The sequence below is a fragment of the Watersipora subatra genome, chromosome 8 (assembly GCF_963576615.1).
Source record: "Watersipora subatra chromosome 8, tzWatSuba1.1, whole genome shotgun sequence".
Taxonomy (NCBI): domain Eukaryota; kingdom Metazoa; phylum Bryozoa; class Gymnolaemata; order Cheilostomatida; family Watersiporidae; genus Watersipora; species Watersipora subatra.
In genome coordinates this window covers 29,703,299-29,718,165 of record NC_088715.1, presented here as the reverse complement: position 1 = coordinate 29,718,165, position 14,867 = coordinate 29,703,299, and the positions used below count along the sequence as shown (strand labels likewise).

At 36.5% G+C, this 14,867-nt stretch overlaps 1 pseudogene; it reads right to left on the bottom strand.

The window, feature by feature from the left end:
* Positions 1-11,926: 11,926 nt before the first annotated feature.
* LOC137402433 (glyoxylate/hydroxypyruvate reductase A-like) lies at positions 11,927-14,292 on the bottom strand (annotated as a pseudogene).
* Positions 14,293-14,867: the final 575 nt, after the last annotated feature.

Below are 14,867 nucleotides of genomic sequence, written 5' to 3'. Positions count from 1 at the left end.
GAGGTTACGGGAAGTACGAGAGGTTACAGGAAGTACGAGAGGTTACAGGAAGTACGAGAGGTTACGGGAGTATAAAGGAGTCGGGAGATTGAGAGAGCTTCCTTCTTGGCATCAACCACATGTGAGTACACACGTATATATAACATGGCGCAGTTGACGAAGCTCTGATTTTTTTTTCCTTTGCGTTATCATTAGCGATAATTTTTCTGGTTGCGGGGTAAGTAAACGGTTGTATAGACTCTTTCACGGGCGTGTAGGTGAGGTAACGTGAGGTAGGGTAGTTTTGTGAGGTGTAGTAGCGGTGTTTTTGAGGTGCAATTATTTATTAGGGTAGTGTTGTGAGGTGTAGTAGCAGTGTTGTTGAGGTGCAATTATTTATTACATATTCGGAGGTGGGAGTTACACTAATTATACGAGTGGGGTAGAGTGTATTCGTGGCCAGGGAGATATTGTATCGGGTAGAGATGGAGAGTGGGTTTCCGAAGCTGGTGTTTGGAGAGCACGGTGATGGGTCGTGGGAGAGATTTATTGAGAAGATGAATTTATGTATTGAGAGTGCTGTTGAGAGAAGAGGTTACGAAGGTGAAGGTGAAAATAGGCGCCCTATTATGAGAGGTAGAGCTAGGTTAGTGCCACTATTGAGAGCTATTGGGCACAGTGGTAGAGAAGTATTGAGAGGTGCAGGGTTTAACGTAGATGGCGTAAATTCTACTTATGAAGGGGCAGTGGAGGTTTTACAGGGTTATTATGGTAGACAGGAGAGTATGTTCGTAAAGGGGCATAAGTTCCTTACGGCTAGGCAGACACTTGGGGAAAGTGATAGAGAGTTTTTACAGCGGGTAGAGAGTTTGAGCAGATATGCAGAGGTGACTAACAATAATGATAGGGTAAGGTTTGCCCTTATTGTGGCGGTTAACGGGTTGAGAGATAGAGAAGTAAGCAGAGAGTTAATGAAGAATGCCAATCTTACTTGGGCATTATTGCAGGAGGCATTGAGGGCTCGTGAAATGGCCAACAGCTCTGATAGATTTTTGAGAGGTGAGGGTAGAAGTACCGATTTAAAGAGTGAGGTTAAGAGAGAAGTAGCAAAGGTATCAGAGTTTGATAGCCGAGTGCAGTACAGGAGTAATGATAGAGATAGAAGTTATGATTCAGCAGGTAGATCTTCCCCTAGGGGTAGCCCTAGGAGTAGTAGAGAGTATTATGGTAGTGAAGAGCAAGGTGCTAGTAGATATGGGACAAGAGGCAGGGAGTATAACAAGGACGGTGACAGTAGAAAGTATAGAGACAATAGCAGGGAGAGGCATGTCTCTAGATATAGAGCAAGCAGTAGAGAAGGCAGTGGAGGTAGAGTATGCTACAATTGCAAACGTAGTGGGCATGAGATGAGGAGTTGTCCCTCCATTAAATGTTTTGTTGTGGACAGCAAGGACATGTATCCCGTTATTGTAGGGATAGGAGAGAAGTAGGTTATGACGGGCGAGGTAGTAGCAGGAGGTCAGGAGGTAGTCGAGATAATAGCTACGAGCGGTATGGTAGCAGGGACAGTAGTGGGGAGAGGTACAGGGGCCGAGGAAGCCCCCGCGAGATTAGAGACAAATTTGGCAGGTACAGGGACAACAGTATGGATAGGTTTGAGGGGGAGAAGTATAAGGAGAGGTACCAAGATAGTAGTAAGGGCAGAAGTGTCAGGTTCTCTGGTTCTAGGGATAAGTATGAGGATGACAGTTGACTAGAAAGGAGAATTGTAGAGGTTTTGAAGGTCAATGGGAAGAACGTTGAATTTACGTTTGATACTGGGGCAGAGGTGTCGACTGTAACCGAGGGGACGGCCGAAAGGCTGAACCTACGGCTAGAGGAGCCATCTACTGTTTTGGCGGGAATAGATGGTCGTAAGCTAAGGGTAGTCGGTAAAGCAGGTGTTCGGTTGGAAAGTAAATATGGATTTATGGAGACAGAGGTATACGTGGTGAAAGGGTTGAGAACAAACTTCTTGGGCATAACTGAGTTAAGGCAGCTTAAATTATTTGCTGTTGTAAACGCGGTATGCGAAAGTAAGTTTGAGGCTGTTAAGGAGTGTAGAAGTATTAAGCCAGTGAAGCCGTTTTTGTCAAGAACCATTATTGCTGGGTCAAGTTATGTTTCAGATGATGTCGAGTTGCAAAACCTGGCAAACAAGTCTGACAGAGAGAGCGAAGTTGAGAGAGGTCACACAGGTCAAGATTGGTGGACTTGCAAAAACAAGGAAGTGAAGAGTAGCGAATACGTGGAAATTGGTAGCCAACAGGGGACAGCCCAAAGCACCAGAGATGTGCAGGTGTCTATGGGGTGTGGTAGAGAACAGAGTCACGATGAGGTAAGGGAAGGTGCTGAGAAAGTAGCTAAACCAGTGTCTGTAATGGAAAAGGTTTGCTCTTTTTTAGCCGAGGTATCCAGCAATGGAATGTTAGACAGAGAAGGTCATGAGAAAAAGGTAGCAGAGATTGAAAGAGAGGAAAGGGAGGTGCGGAGGAAGTCGAAGGAGAAATTAGCTAAGCTGAAAGCCAAACGGGAGGCAGCAGTCATGGAGTTGGAAAATGTCAAGGCATTCAGGGTAGTGGTGCAGGAGTTAGCCGAGGTTCAGAGGATAGTTGCTAGTAGCAGACCTGCACTGGTTGCAGGTGAGGTCGAGCTAGATAGGTCTGGGCCTATGCCAACTCCCAGCTCTGTGGTGCCATCCCCTGTGCAGCCGGTTACGGCCCAGGTGGAGACCTCCCACAGGAAGCCTGTCGAGCCTGCCTCTTATTGGGGAGAGCGAGGTAAAGACGGAAGAGACGGAGATGAGGTTGAGGAGTCATTACTGACCCAACCAAAAGACTCCGGGCTTGTCAGGGTTGGTGGAAGTAGTGTTGGAGATGTTGGTGGAAGGAGTGTTGGTAGTGACAGTGGTGGTGACAGTGGTCACGGTGGTGGTGACGGAGGTCACGGTGGTGGTGACGGAGGTCACGGTGGGGGTGTCGGAGGTCACGGAGGTGGTGAAGGAGGTGGAGGAGATCAGGAGAGTAGTGCGGCCGAGTACGACAGCAGCCCCGGGTTTGTCGAGAGTGATAGTACGCAGGAGGTGTCGATGGAGGAAGACCTGGGTTAAAGCGTAAGGTAAACTTCACCAGCAAGGTGAGTCGGTGAATGAGTTCCAATGTATTTCAGGAAGGTTAGTGGCCCATACAAAAAAGAAAAGAAAAAGGGCATGTTGTATAATCGAGCTGGTGGGCCGCGGGCTACGCTAATGCCCGAGGTCATGGTAGTTACAGGTAGCTACGAGAGGTTACGGGAAGTACGAGAGGTTACAGGAAGTACGAGAGGTTACAGGAAGTACGAGAGGTTACGGGAGTACAAAGGAGTCGGGAGATTGAGAGAGCTTCCTTCTTGGCATCAACCACATGTGAGTACACACGTATATATAACAGTATCAGGTTTAAAGTATCAGTTTACTAGTGTTTCAGAATACAATTGTCTTTTTTGACAGTTTCCTTTACTTTCTTCCACTAACATATCACTTTTATTTTATGCCGGTAATATTAATGAAGGTATATATTTAAAGGACTTCATGAAATTTAGTTGACTAGTATAACCAGTGACTCTTGGGAGATATGTGTCGGCACATAAAAGAAGCACTATATATGACAGCAAATCTTTAGCCTTATTAATATTTAAGGCATCAATATAGAGTACATCTTAGTAGCAGGCTGCTATAGTTGGTTTAGTGCTGGGTGTTTTGTTCTATTCCTAAAGATGAACTTGTACCAAACTTTAGCTGAAACTTTCAATAATTATTGACAATTTCATATACATTGCAATTGTTTTTGATAGTTGAGGTCATCTGACTGGCGGGATGTGACAAAATTAAAATTGACCAACTTTGTTGCATTTAAAACATTCAACATGCTTAAGGACTACAAACACCCTCCGATATTGTTGCAGTGAAGGCAGTGTAACAAATTGTACAAAATATCAAAATGCACACCGCAAAATATCTGGCTTGATGTTAGAACAATTCGTAATAAAGCCAGGCTTACTGTTATAATGTACTTATATATATATCGCAAACAATCATCATGTCAAATCGGAATACTGATATACATTGAGTTGAGAATTATGCCCCCATTTGTGCATGTTTTCAAGACTAGACAAATCCCAAAAGTTTTCAAATAGTCTGTTCCAAAAGTCAAATTATTGCACATATTTTAACAGATACACAACTTGTCAACTTGTTTCTTATGCCTACTTGCTCTAATTTGCTAGTTGCTACTAAATTTTCATTTTTTGGAACTTTTGCAACGACTGAAATTATGTGACCTGAGGTGTTGCTAATAGTGATATTTGAATACGGGGACAGAAACACTTTCACGCAAAGAATATGCAGGTACAAGACTTCACAGTTTCTGTTATTAATCAAACAATCACTAAATGTTTTTGTACACGCACAACTCAACATAGGTGAAAATCTAGATACGAGCTACACTTGGAGAAGTTAATGCCTTGAGCTACAAGAAAGTTTGAAATACTAGCTTCTAGGTTCTTGACAACCATTCCATGGTCAAGTATCCAAAAGGAAATGTCGATTCACATTGAAAAAGTTTATATTTAAATTAGCAAAAATTTATAACGAAGGCGAGGCAAAAGGTGCCAAACCGGAAATAGACGATAAAAACTATCAACAAGGACAAAATTGAAGTTAAGTTTAATAAAGTATTAAGACTTAGCTTTAACTGTACGCTTAGTAAGCTGAATTGAATTAAGTTGAACTTAAAGTTGGTGGTATGTTACGTAGCATAACAAAAGTCTAGTGTACCAAATGCATCACTGTCAAGTCTTTCTCACCCTATCATTAGCCACTACGCCTGTTTCCAAGGTAAAACTACATACAATAAAATAGCCCATAAACCCGAAAACTCCATACCGCAGCAACATGTACATAAACATGTTATATTCTATTAGAGATTATAAACACTAAATAAATAATTGTTTTGTGAGCGTAAGTCATAAATAACAACAACTGAAACACGTTTTCCAAAATGATGTCATGCTTTACTTAGTTTTATCAAAGTATGGAAACAGTTTAAATTGTATTTGGTTATCTCATATGGGAAATTTCACATTTAGATACAAGCCCATCGGCATATGAGCTCAACTCTAGAATTCATTAAGCTCGTAAGTCATGGTATGACTGTATATTCTTTTGAACGTATTTGATCAATAGAATCCTAGCAACACAAACAACACAAGTGTAGAAATAGTTGCATTATATTTAAACAACTGGAGATTGCAACTGAGCCATTCAGTTGAGCAAGTAATGTAAGGTAAGTTTAATAAAGTATTAAGACTTAGCTTTAATTGTGTGCTTCATAAGCTGAATTGATTTACATGTAGGTTGAACTTAAAGTTGGTGGTATGTTACATGACATAACAAAAGTCTAATGTACCAAACGCATCACTGTCAAGTCTTTCTCACCCTACCATTAGCCATTACGTCTATTTCGTAGGTTAAACTACATACAATAAAATACTTCATAAACTTGAAAAACTTCATACTGCAACAAAGTGTACAGAAACATTTTATATTCTATTAGAGATTATAAACACTCAATAAATAAGAGGTTTGCGAGCATAAGTCATGAATAACAACAACTAAAACGTGTTTTCCAAAATGATGTCATGTTTTACTTAGTTTGGTAAAGTATGGGAAGTTTCATAGTATGGGAACGGTTTAATTTGTTTTTGGTTATCTCGTATGGGAAATTTTATATTCACAGTAGATACTAGCTCATCGGCATATGAGCTCAGCTTTAGAATTCATTAGGCTCATATGTCATGGTATGACTGTATATCCTTTTGAATGTACGTGATCAATAGAATCCTAGCAACACAAACAACCCAAGTGGAATGATAGTTGCATTATATTTAAACTACTGGAGATTGCAGCTCGGCCATTCAGTTGAGCAAGTAAATAGACTGATTCATTATACACTGTATCACTTTGAGTTTATGCATAGGAAATGCTGCTTCAACCTACAACTGCTGTCCTACAATGTGATTATAATTCTTTAAACTTTCAGCTATTACTTTTTGATGTGATCTTATATAGTATTTTATTATTATACTATAAGGTTATTGTATGTGATTGCAAATTAAGAAATTCTATTTAGACACATTATGTTATATTAAACTATTCTACTGGCATGCCTGGCTCTGTGACAGATCATTATGTATAATCGAAATCTGCCTCATAATTCAAAAACCTAGCAAAGTGGTTCAGTTGTGCTTACCTGCAGAACTTGTGAAAGTTTTATCAAATTACATTCTACTATGTTTTATTTTATTATATTCCATTATGTTACATTGCACTGTTGCATTTTATTGTATTGTATCATGCTAAAGTAATATGATATTTTACATATTTTACTGCAGGATATTATCTTTCATGATATTTTATTGCATTATCATATATTAGTATGTCATATTACAATAAATATTGTAGTGTTTTTAGTGTTCATATGTTGCTGCATGACCCTGATTAGCGCATCTTGTAAAGTACCAGAATACAGCCATTGTGAAAGACACACCAATGGAAAAAGGACCTATTATTGGACAATCATCAATTGAATGTGCTACTAAATGCCAAGCTGCCTCTCATTGCAAGGATTTTGTAAATAAGGACCTTTTAGAATGCCACATTATCAGAGCATCAGAAACAGGATTTCTGGCAGAAGCAGCAGGTGTCGACCTTACTGAGGCATATGTGATTCATCTCAACACCAGTGTAGCAAGAGGTAAGAGCATGTGGCTGTTTAGATTACATACCATGTCACCTTTTCATAGATCAGTTTGATTGGTCACACTTAGTTTGTTATAACATACATAGGAGAAAACTACACCAAAAGTAATAGGGCAAATCTACTAGCAGATTTTTATGAAACACAATTAAGAACAAAAATCACAAAGAAGCGCTACAAAACATTTTTGTGCATTCTCCTTCAGTTTAATCAATCCGATGATCAAGCAAAGTATAAATCCTGGCTTGGCAACTCTTTCAGCACTTTATTTGATGGTTAAATTAGAAATAACCATACCAAAAAAGGCTGTTGATCTTTTTATGCTTGCACATAAGCCGACTGCAGCAAAGTGTCATAGCGTTTAATGTGATAAACTGTTGTCAATAGCTCTAACAATATTCTATCCAATTTTGTGAAGTGTCAAAGCTATTCAGTGAAGACATCTGGCATAAAAGAAGCCAACATACATAGTAGCCTAAGGAAACTTTATTAGTAAATTGTGAAAAAGGTGACTAAAACTGCTGAACATTTTATGAAGTTCTAATCGTATTTAGCTTGTTACCATTGTAATACAAACACTTGTGAAGGCGTGTCGTTGAAACTGCTGACCCATTTTGGCCTGGATTAGACCAAGATAGTAAGACTATTGAAGTTTGATACTGTAAGCTCATATGGCTACTCATAAATGCATATGCAACACATCTTTTGATACTTTTATCGGGTTCATTAGATTGTCTCCACAGACTCTAATTTATAATAGCAACTGCGCAGGTTACTGCGATAGTTATAGCCGAGAGTAAAAAATTCTGTTGTGTTGATAATTTCAACATTGGCAAGAGATAATACTCAGTACTGGCAACGGTAAAAAGTGTGTTGAAACGTCATCCTCTCATAATAATATGCATAATTAATTTGTTGTTGCTTGAAAAATGAAATATGCATGTAGTTATTACGCACTAAGATCTCTTATAGGGCTGCCAAGTTCACTATTATTAATCTAAATTGTTAGTTTATTACATAATTTGAGGTGCCATATTGTTGCCACAGATATTTGTGGTGCACAATTTTTAAATGTTATAATGGCAATGCAGATGGTGATGTAGTGCGTAGTATGTACTAAGACGTTCAGAATAAAGCTCATTTAATTTCAGACTGAGTAAATTTGTTGCTGCAAATTTTTGAATCTGGTTGGTTATATGTATAGTAGTACTATATAATGCTCTAAGCAGCTAATAAACAACAAAGACATATTGCTAGGTTAAACTTTCAAATGCTGAAATATTGCATAACAGGGTTGGCTAAAGATAAAACAATTTTCATGAACAAGAGTTATTAGCCAAGAGAGTAAGATGAGTATACTATTTTATTTATGGTATCCTCTGTGTTTAAAACCAGTAAATTAGAAATAGGCTATTGAAAACTACAGTTATTTGGTATCGAAAGATTTACCATGTCTTTCTCTGCTGTGTTGTAGGTGCAAAATATGTGGGAATGTGATTGCAAGATTTTAAAAGCTCCAAAACAAAAAGCCGCCGTAGATTGGAATTAGTTTATTTCTCTGACATTGTCATTACATTTGGTTATTGTTTTTTCACGTGATGTTCTTATGTGAACTGAGATGTCATTTAAAGGTTCAATATAAAACTTTTCATATCAATAGTAGTAATTTATGACAAAAACTTTGAGTTTTACCGAAGACCCCGTATCAAGTGTAGATGCTCGCTGCCTTATAGTTTTGTTTCGACTTGGTTTAATCGTCTAGTCGAAATCTGATCATGTGACCCAATACTTTGCAAATTATTTCTGCAGCTATTTTAGATTATCACAGATGACCAACAGGTTCGTCATGATTATCAGACAATGATATGTACTCCTTCAAGCTAAGGTTAAAAAATTAAACAAATTTTTGTGGTAGGTTATAAGATATCAGTGTTAAAAGTGACAGCATTACAATTACAATAAAACAAACACCTACGAACAATAGACATGGTTTCACTGAATGAGTGAAATGTATTTGTAAAAATATTTCAAAAAATGAGGTTGCGTGAAAATTTAAAAAAAGCCATTTTAATACTGCGTCCCATTTGAGCCATTTTGGAAAGAGATTCTAATCTACAGTGGTTTTGTGATGGCGGCAATTAAATGTTCGTTTTTGAGTTTTTAGGAGCTTGTAATCACATTTCCACATATTTTGCACATGTAACGCAACAGAGTAAGCCATGGTGAATCTTTTGCTACCAAATAACTGTAATATGAATTCTGTTGCAAGTCAACATTTAACTATTAAAACAGAACTTTCCTGTAACATTACTGGGACGTTCAGTACAAGATAAAAACAGTGTCACACAATAATATTCTAGTTACATTGCAAGTGAATGTTATGTAGACGTTTACTCCCCGATATTACCAAAAACCTTTATGTAACATTGTTGGGACATTTATATGAAGCTCAAAATGATGCCGTGCCCTAATGTTGCCTTTACATTGTAAGTCAGTATTATGTAGATGTTTGCACTGCAACATTCCAAAGTCATTTTTCTGCAACTTGGCTAGGATATCATTTGAAGGTCAAAATCATGTCTAACAATAATGTCCCAGCTGCGTTGCAAGTCACTGTTATGTGGATCTTTAGAATCAAGCATTTCAAATGAATTTTTCTGTAACATTGAAAAGACATTTATCTGAAGATAAACATTTCGTAAAATTATAATGTTAGAACTGCATTGCAAGCCAATATTATATAAATTTTCATACCCAAATATTTCTGTAACATTGCTTAAGTAATCAATAAAGGGAAAAAATGGTGTTACATCTTAGCATTCTGGTTACATTGCATGTCAATGTTACATGTATATGGACATTTATGATGAAACATTCTAAAATAATCTTCCTGGAACATGGTTGGGACATTCAATAACAATGTTTGCAAACAACTTTGTGATAATGTTATCAGAGCCTATTCCGGTAATATTCTAGCTAGAATTCTATAGAAAATAATTGTTTATTTTTTGAAGTTTTTGCTTTTTGATAAAAAAAGTTATCTCAACTAAAGCAAACTAATTTTTGATAGATTTCAGCTAAAATTTAAACAAGTCAAATACTCTAGGCAAATTATATTAATGTTAAATGATTTGTGTCCAGTAAAATAATAGTCACCATGAGTTTATATTTTCAGCAATCATTAGAAGTATTGTGAAAACAACTAGGCTCTATTAGAGCATGTTTTGCATTAGAATGTGATCGCTATGGTGTACGATCATAGTAAATACTTCAAAAAGAGTATTATAGTTATATTTTAATAGGTTCAATAAAATATCATGTTATATCATATGATGTACTAACAACAAAATAATATGAACTAAACAAAAATATTGCATAAGAGTAATTTGTCAATGGAATGTAGCATTCACAGTGAAGTATGCCACCATTTGTCCATTTACCTGTATACCTTGAATATGAATTATACTATAAGTAAAAATGTTGTAAAAAATTATGCTTTGTATATTATAACAATGTTGAAAGAAAACCATATTAGAATGTTTAAACAAGTCTAAACATTCGCATCCTATTGATGTGTTGCGGATAACTTACCAGATATGTTAGCTAATATCATGAAAGCAACAGCATAGAAGAAATGATTGTAAAACATTATTTAAGGTTTTCCCACTATTGTGAAATTTTTGTGCATGATCCCTTGCTAAACATTTCAGCAGCAGATTTCTCCCAACATGGTGAGTTATTTATGTTCACGCTTAATTAGAGAAGATACATGTGATTTAGAAATAACAACAAGAATAACTATAGATGATGAAGCGTTCAAACAAAAAGCTGGAGGCGATTGCTTACCACTGAAGTAAGGACTGACACAGTGTTCTGTATAAACTGTATTGTAGTATGTTGTTGCAGGCTTGGTTAGAGAAGGGTGATTGGAAAAAAACAGATGCCTTCCTAATGTGGATATAAAACAAAATGTTATAAAAACTGCTAAATAAAGTAATCAGATCAACGATGGAGGTGACCTGTGCTAAAGGCGTAAAGCTAAACTTAGTGGAAACTATCAGGACAAGAAAGAGCTGGCTAAAGATTTTAATTCTAACAAATACTCAACATATGCTATTCGTTTGTTCTATTGCATTCATCCATTGGATAAAATCTAAGTAATCCATTTTTGTAAAAGCATCGTCTTCTGTATGTTGACACCAAAGTGCTGTGGTGATTATTGATTTATTATAAAAAATTGAGCAATTCAGCTTTGCGTTTCTTTCCAAACAATTATTCTCCAATAAAAAATAACATTGAATATCAGTAGAACTAAAAGAACAGCTAATTCAGGAAGTTAATTAGTTTTTAAAAGACTCATCAACCCAACTAGCCTGCTGAAGTCTGTTTGTACAGATTATAACAGACAAGAAATTTAAAATTAAATGGAATAAACCAACTAGACTCACGCCTATGCGATTGTTAATATGTGCAGAAATCTGCCAATTAGGTAATGGGTTTAAGAATGTGAAAATTATTTTCTGATTGTAATTTCAAATAGTGGGAATTAATATGCGTAGCAGAAGCAATAGTAATATATTTAATAAGCGTGTAGCTAGTTAATTTCAGAAAACAACCTGCTTCATGGCGTCAATGCTATTACTGATATAATGAACTCAAAATTCTGCGGACAGTGACCATTAAAATTGGAATAACTTATCTGCCTAATATGCTAAATTTAGCGTGTTACACACAGTTTTCACTTTAGTTGTAAAATAAAAAATAAGCGTCTGTCAACTGTATGTCCAGTTATAGCGATCAAGTTTTAGGAATGAATATCTACATCACACTGGATTTTATTTCGTAATCTTTAGTTCGGCAGAATAACGCATGATCCATTAAACTATGTAGTCCTTGACGTACTATGGGTTAATTGTTCACATACATATGCAGCCAAATAACAACAAGTTGTACATAATTATGCAACTTACTACCGGTTACTACTATCATTCCATGACCTGTGATGTCACATTTATAAGTAATTAAATATTATAAACAAGCTTGATTCAGACAACTTAGGACACAGCTCTTGTTTTGATAAGTCCCTAGCTCAATTTACTCAAATTCTTAGGGTACAAAAAACTTAGCCAATGGCAACTAATTTGAGAAACTACTGCTAAATATTTTGTGGAAAATCTTCATTTATTGCCCGTGTAAACACCAGGCCTGCCACTAGTTTCACTATATAATTAACCACACGATAGTAAAAGTGGTAAAAGCGCAGTACAAATTATATAAAGTATGAACACAAATTGTGTATCAGGTAACAACACAGCATTCAGTCACTAGGAGATGTCCTTGAGTATTCAAAATAACCTTTATCAATAGCCTTTGCTCCAGTCTATGACGTACTTAAGTGGTCGGTCAAGCATGTAGTTTTCTATATTCTCTGAAATAAGGCTAGCTACCTGCAACAGACCAGAAACAATACATTAACGTAATTTAAATGAATATGAGTAATCATTCCTGCAAAAATAAGCAATTTGGACTTGAAAAAGCAAGCAGCTGGTAGTTTTAACACAAACAAATAAAGTTACCATCTAGGGAGTTGTGTGCTGCCGAGGGATAGAAGGAATCACTTTGTGAACTAAATAACTTTTGATGTTAGCACTGGTAATGCTTATATAGGTCAATAACCAGATTACAGAGTCATCTGAGAAGCAACAGTAAGCACTTATAAATTGCTTACCGTTGCTTCTCAATCGCTTTCCTATCTAAATACATTACAGATAATTTAGGGTTTATCCTTCCAAACACAACAAAAATACTCAATGATAGGGTTAGTTGGAGAGAGTATATGCTACAATTATAATCAAAAAAACAAAGATAATGTTTAATTTGGACTAATGTTACTGACCTCATCAGGAAGAGACAAAGCAGAGCAATGGGGAGTAATCGTGACATTTGGGTGTTTCCAAAGAAAAAAGCTGCTTGGTAATGGCTCTTCAGGTAACACATCCAATATAGCAGCCCTGATCCTGCCCTGTCTGAAAAAAATACAAAAAATCAGAAACTGCTAAGCGGTAAATTTCCAGATTGTTCTAAGCATAAGTTAAAAGACCACCAGTTGTGTGAGTCTATGCGATTAGTTATAAGTAACTAACAATGAAGGTGGATAATTCTATCAATGTAAGACAGTATAAAGGCGACAAGTAACTGACGAGGAAGGTGGATAACTCTATCAATGTAAGACAGTATAAAGGCTACAAGTAACCAACAAGGAAGGTGGTTAACTCTATCAATGTAAGACAGTATAAAGGCTACAAGTAACTAACAAGTAAAGTGGATAACTATATCAATGTAAGACATTATAAAGGCTACAAGTAACTAACAAGGAAGGTGGATAACTCTATCAATGTAAGACAGTATAAAGGCTACATGTAACTAACAAGGAAGGTGGATAACTCTGTCAACGTAAGACAGTATAAAGCCAATGTAATTTTACTGTAGTTAAACATCATCCACGTTAAAATTAACTGATTTTATTAATTGATATCAATTGACCAGGCTTTTAGGAAATAGTCCATCATGAAGTGAGGATTACCTGCATAACAAAATACCGAGTCGTTATATTACTGTTGACACTTTTCTAATGTAAACCACTCATTGTGTAAGCTCCACATTACACATTCCACATCACTCCAAATATTTTATCTAAAGTTTTCATTTTTATTTTAGCATAAATTAAATATACATGTACATATACTGTATTGGCTGATGAATTCTAATCATTTGTAATTTAGCAGTCAGTACAGTTAGTTATTTTTCTTCACTTACCGTAGAGCATTGAGGATGGACTGCTCACTGCAAATATCCCCCGGCCCACATTCATAAAGACAGGTTGTTTAGAGGAACAGTCTTTAAAAACGATCTCCATCAAAGAGGCCCCTAGTTTTTGGTGTACTAGGTAGAATGCTACAGAGGTAGTCACAGTTTGACAAGATGGAGTCTATATCTGATCCTGTCCTGCAGTAAAATGAAAAAAAGGAAAGGTACAAGGCTGTAGTAAAAAGGTATTAAAGATGCAGATATTAAAAATGGTACGAAACAACAACTTCTCCAATCGCTGATTTATACTACATACACGCTTTTGTTCAAGACGTTCTAGCAAAATGACTAAGAAGCAATGCTCCCTTTCAAGTGATGCCTAAAATGCAAGAAATTGAGCAACACTTATGCAATAAAAACTTGTTAAAATCGGGAATATCACATTTTGCTTATGTATAATGTTGATACTTATTTCTATTGTCTGACGAAAATACCACTTCAACCCCGCTAGATACATAAATTCAAACGGTTCAGGGTATAGATATCATAATTGCAACTTTATCATGTAGCTTTTGCATGGAATCGATCACATGCAATAGACTAACCTATATTCATCCACATATTGACATGCATTCTCCTCTGGCAAAGTATTCACCATCCCCCAGACAGTCATTTTAAAGGTTTTACACATCTTAGCAACTGAAGAGGCTAGTGCTAAAAGTGCTTAAGTCACACATTCAAAAAAATTGACTTGTCATCTTTTGTAAACTTTTCTGGGTGTAATCAACATAGTCCTCACTTGTATTGTATGAAAAAGGTGTCTAAGTCCCTGTTTAAAGCAGTGAGATTATGAGGGGCGGATCCTACTCCTAGTTAAAAGTACTTAAGTCCAAGGATTGTATGCTATAAGTTCATAAGTCCATAGTTGGCCAATCATGTGTATTGTTGAAGTCATGTGACTCATTGTTGATTCTCAAAATGGCTGACAATGTTGATATAAATGAGAATAGAGAGAATGAGCAGCCAAATTCAGCTAAGAAGATACGATATACCCTAAGCAAGTGGAAGAGAAATGAAATAAAAACAGCCAAGATTGCAGGTAATTTGATAATAATACATTCAATGGCTATTTCAAAGCTTTTACCAACCTTTTTGAAACTAGCAATCTGCCTTGTCAGTGTGATGTGACTGTGAGTGTGATTCACTCATGGGCAAGCAAACAAGCTGACTCTTGTTCATCAATCATTC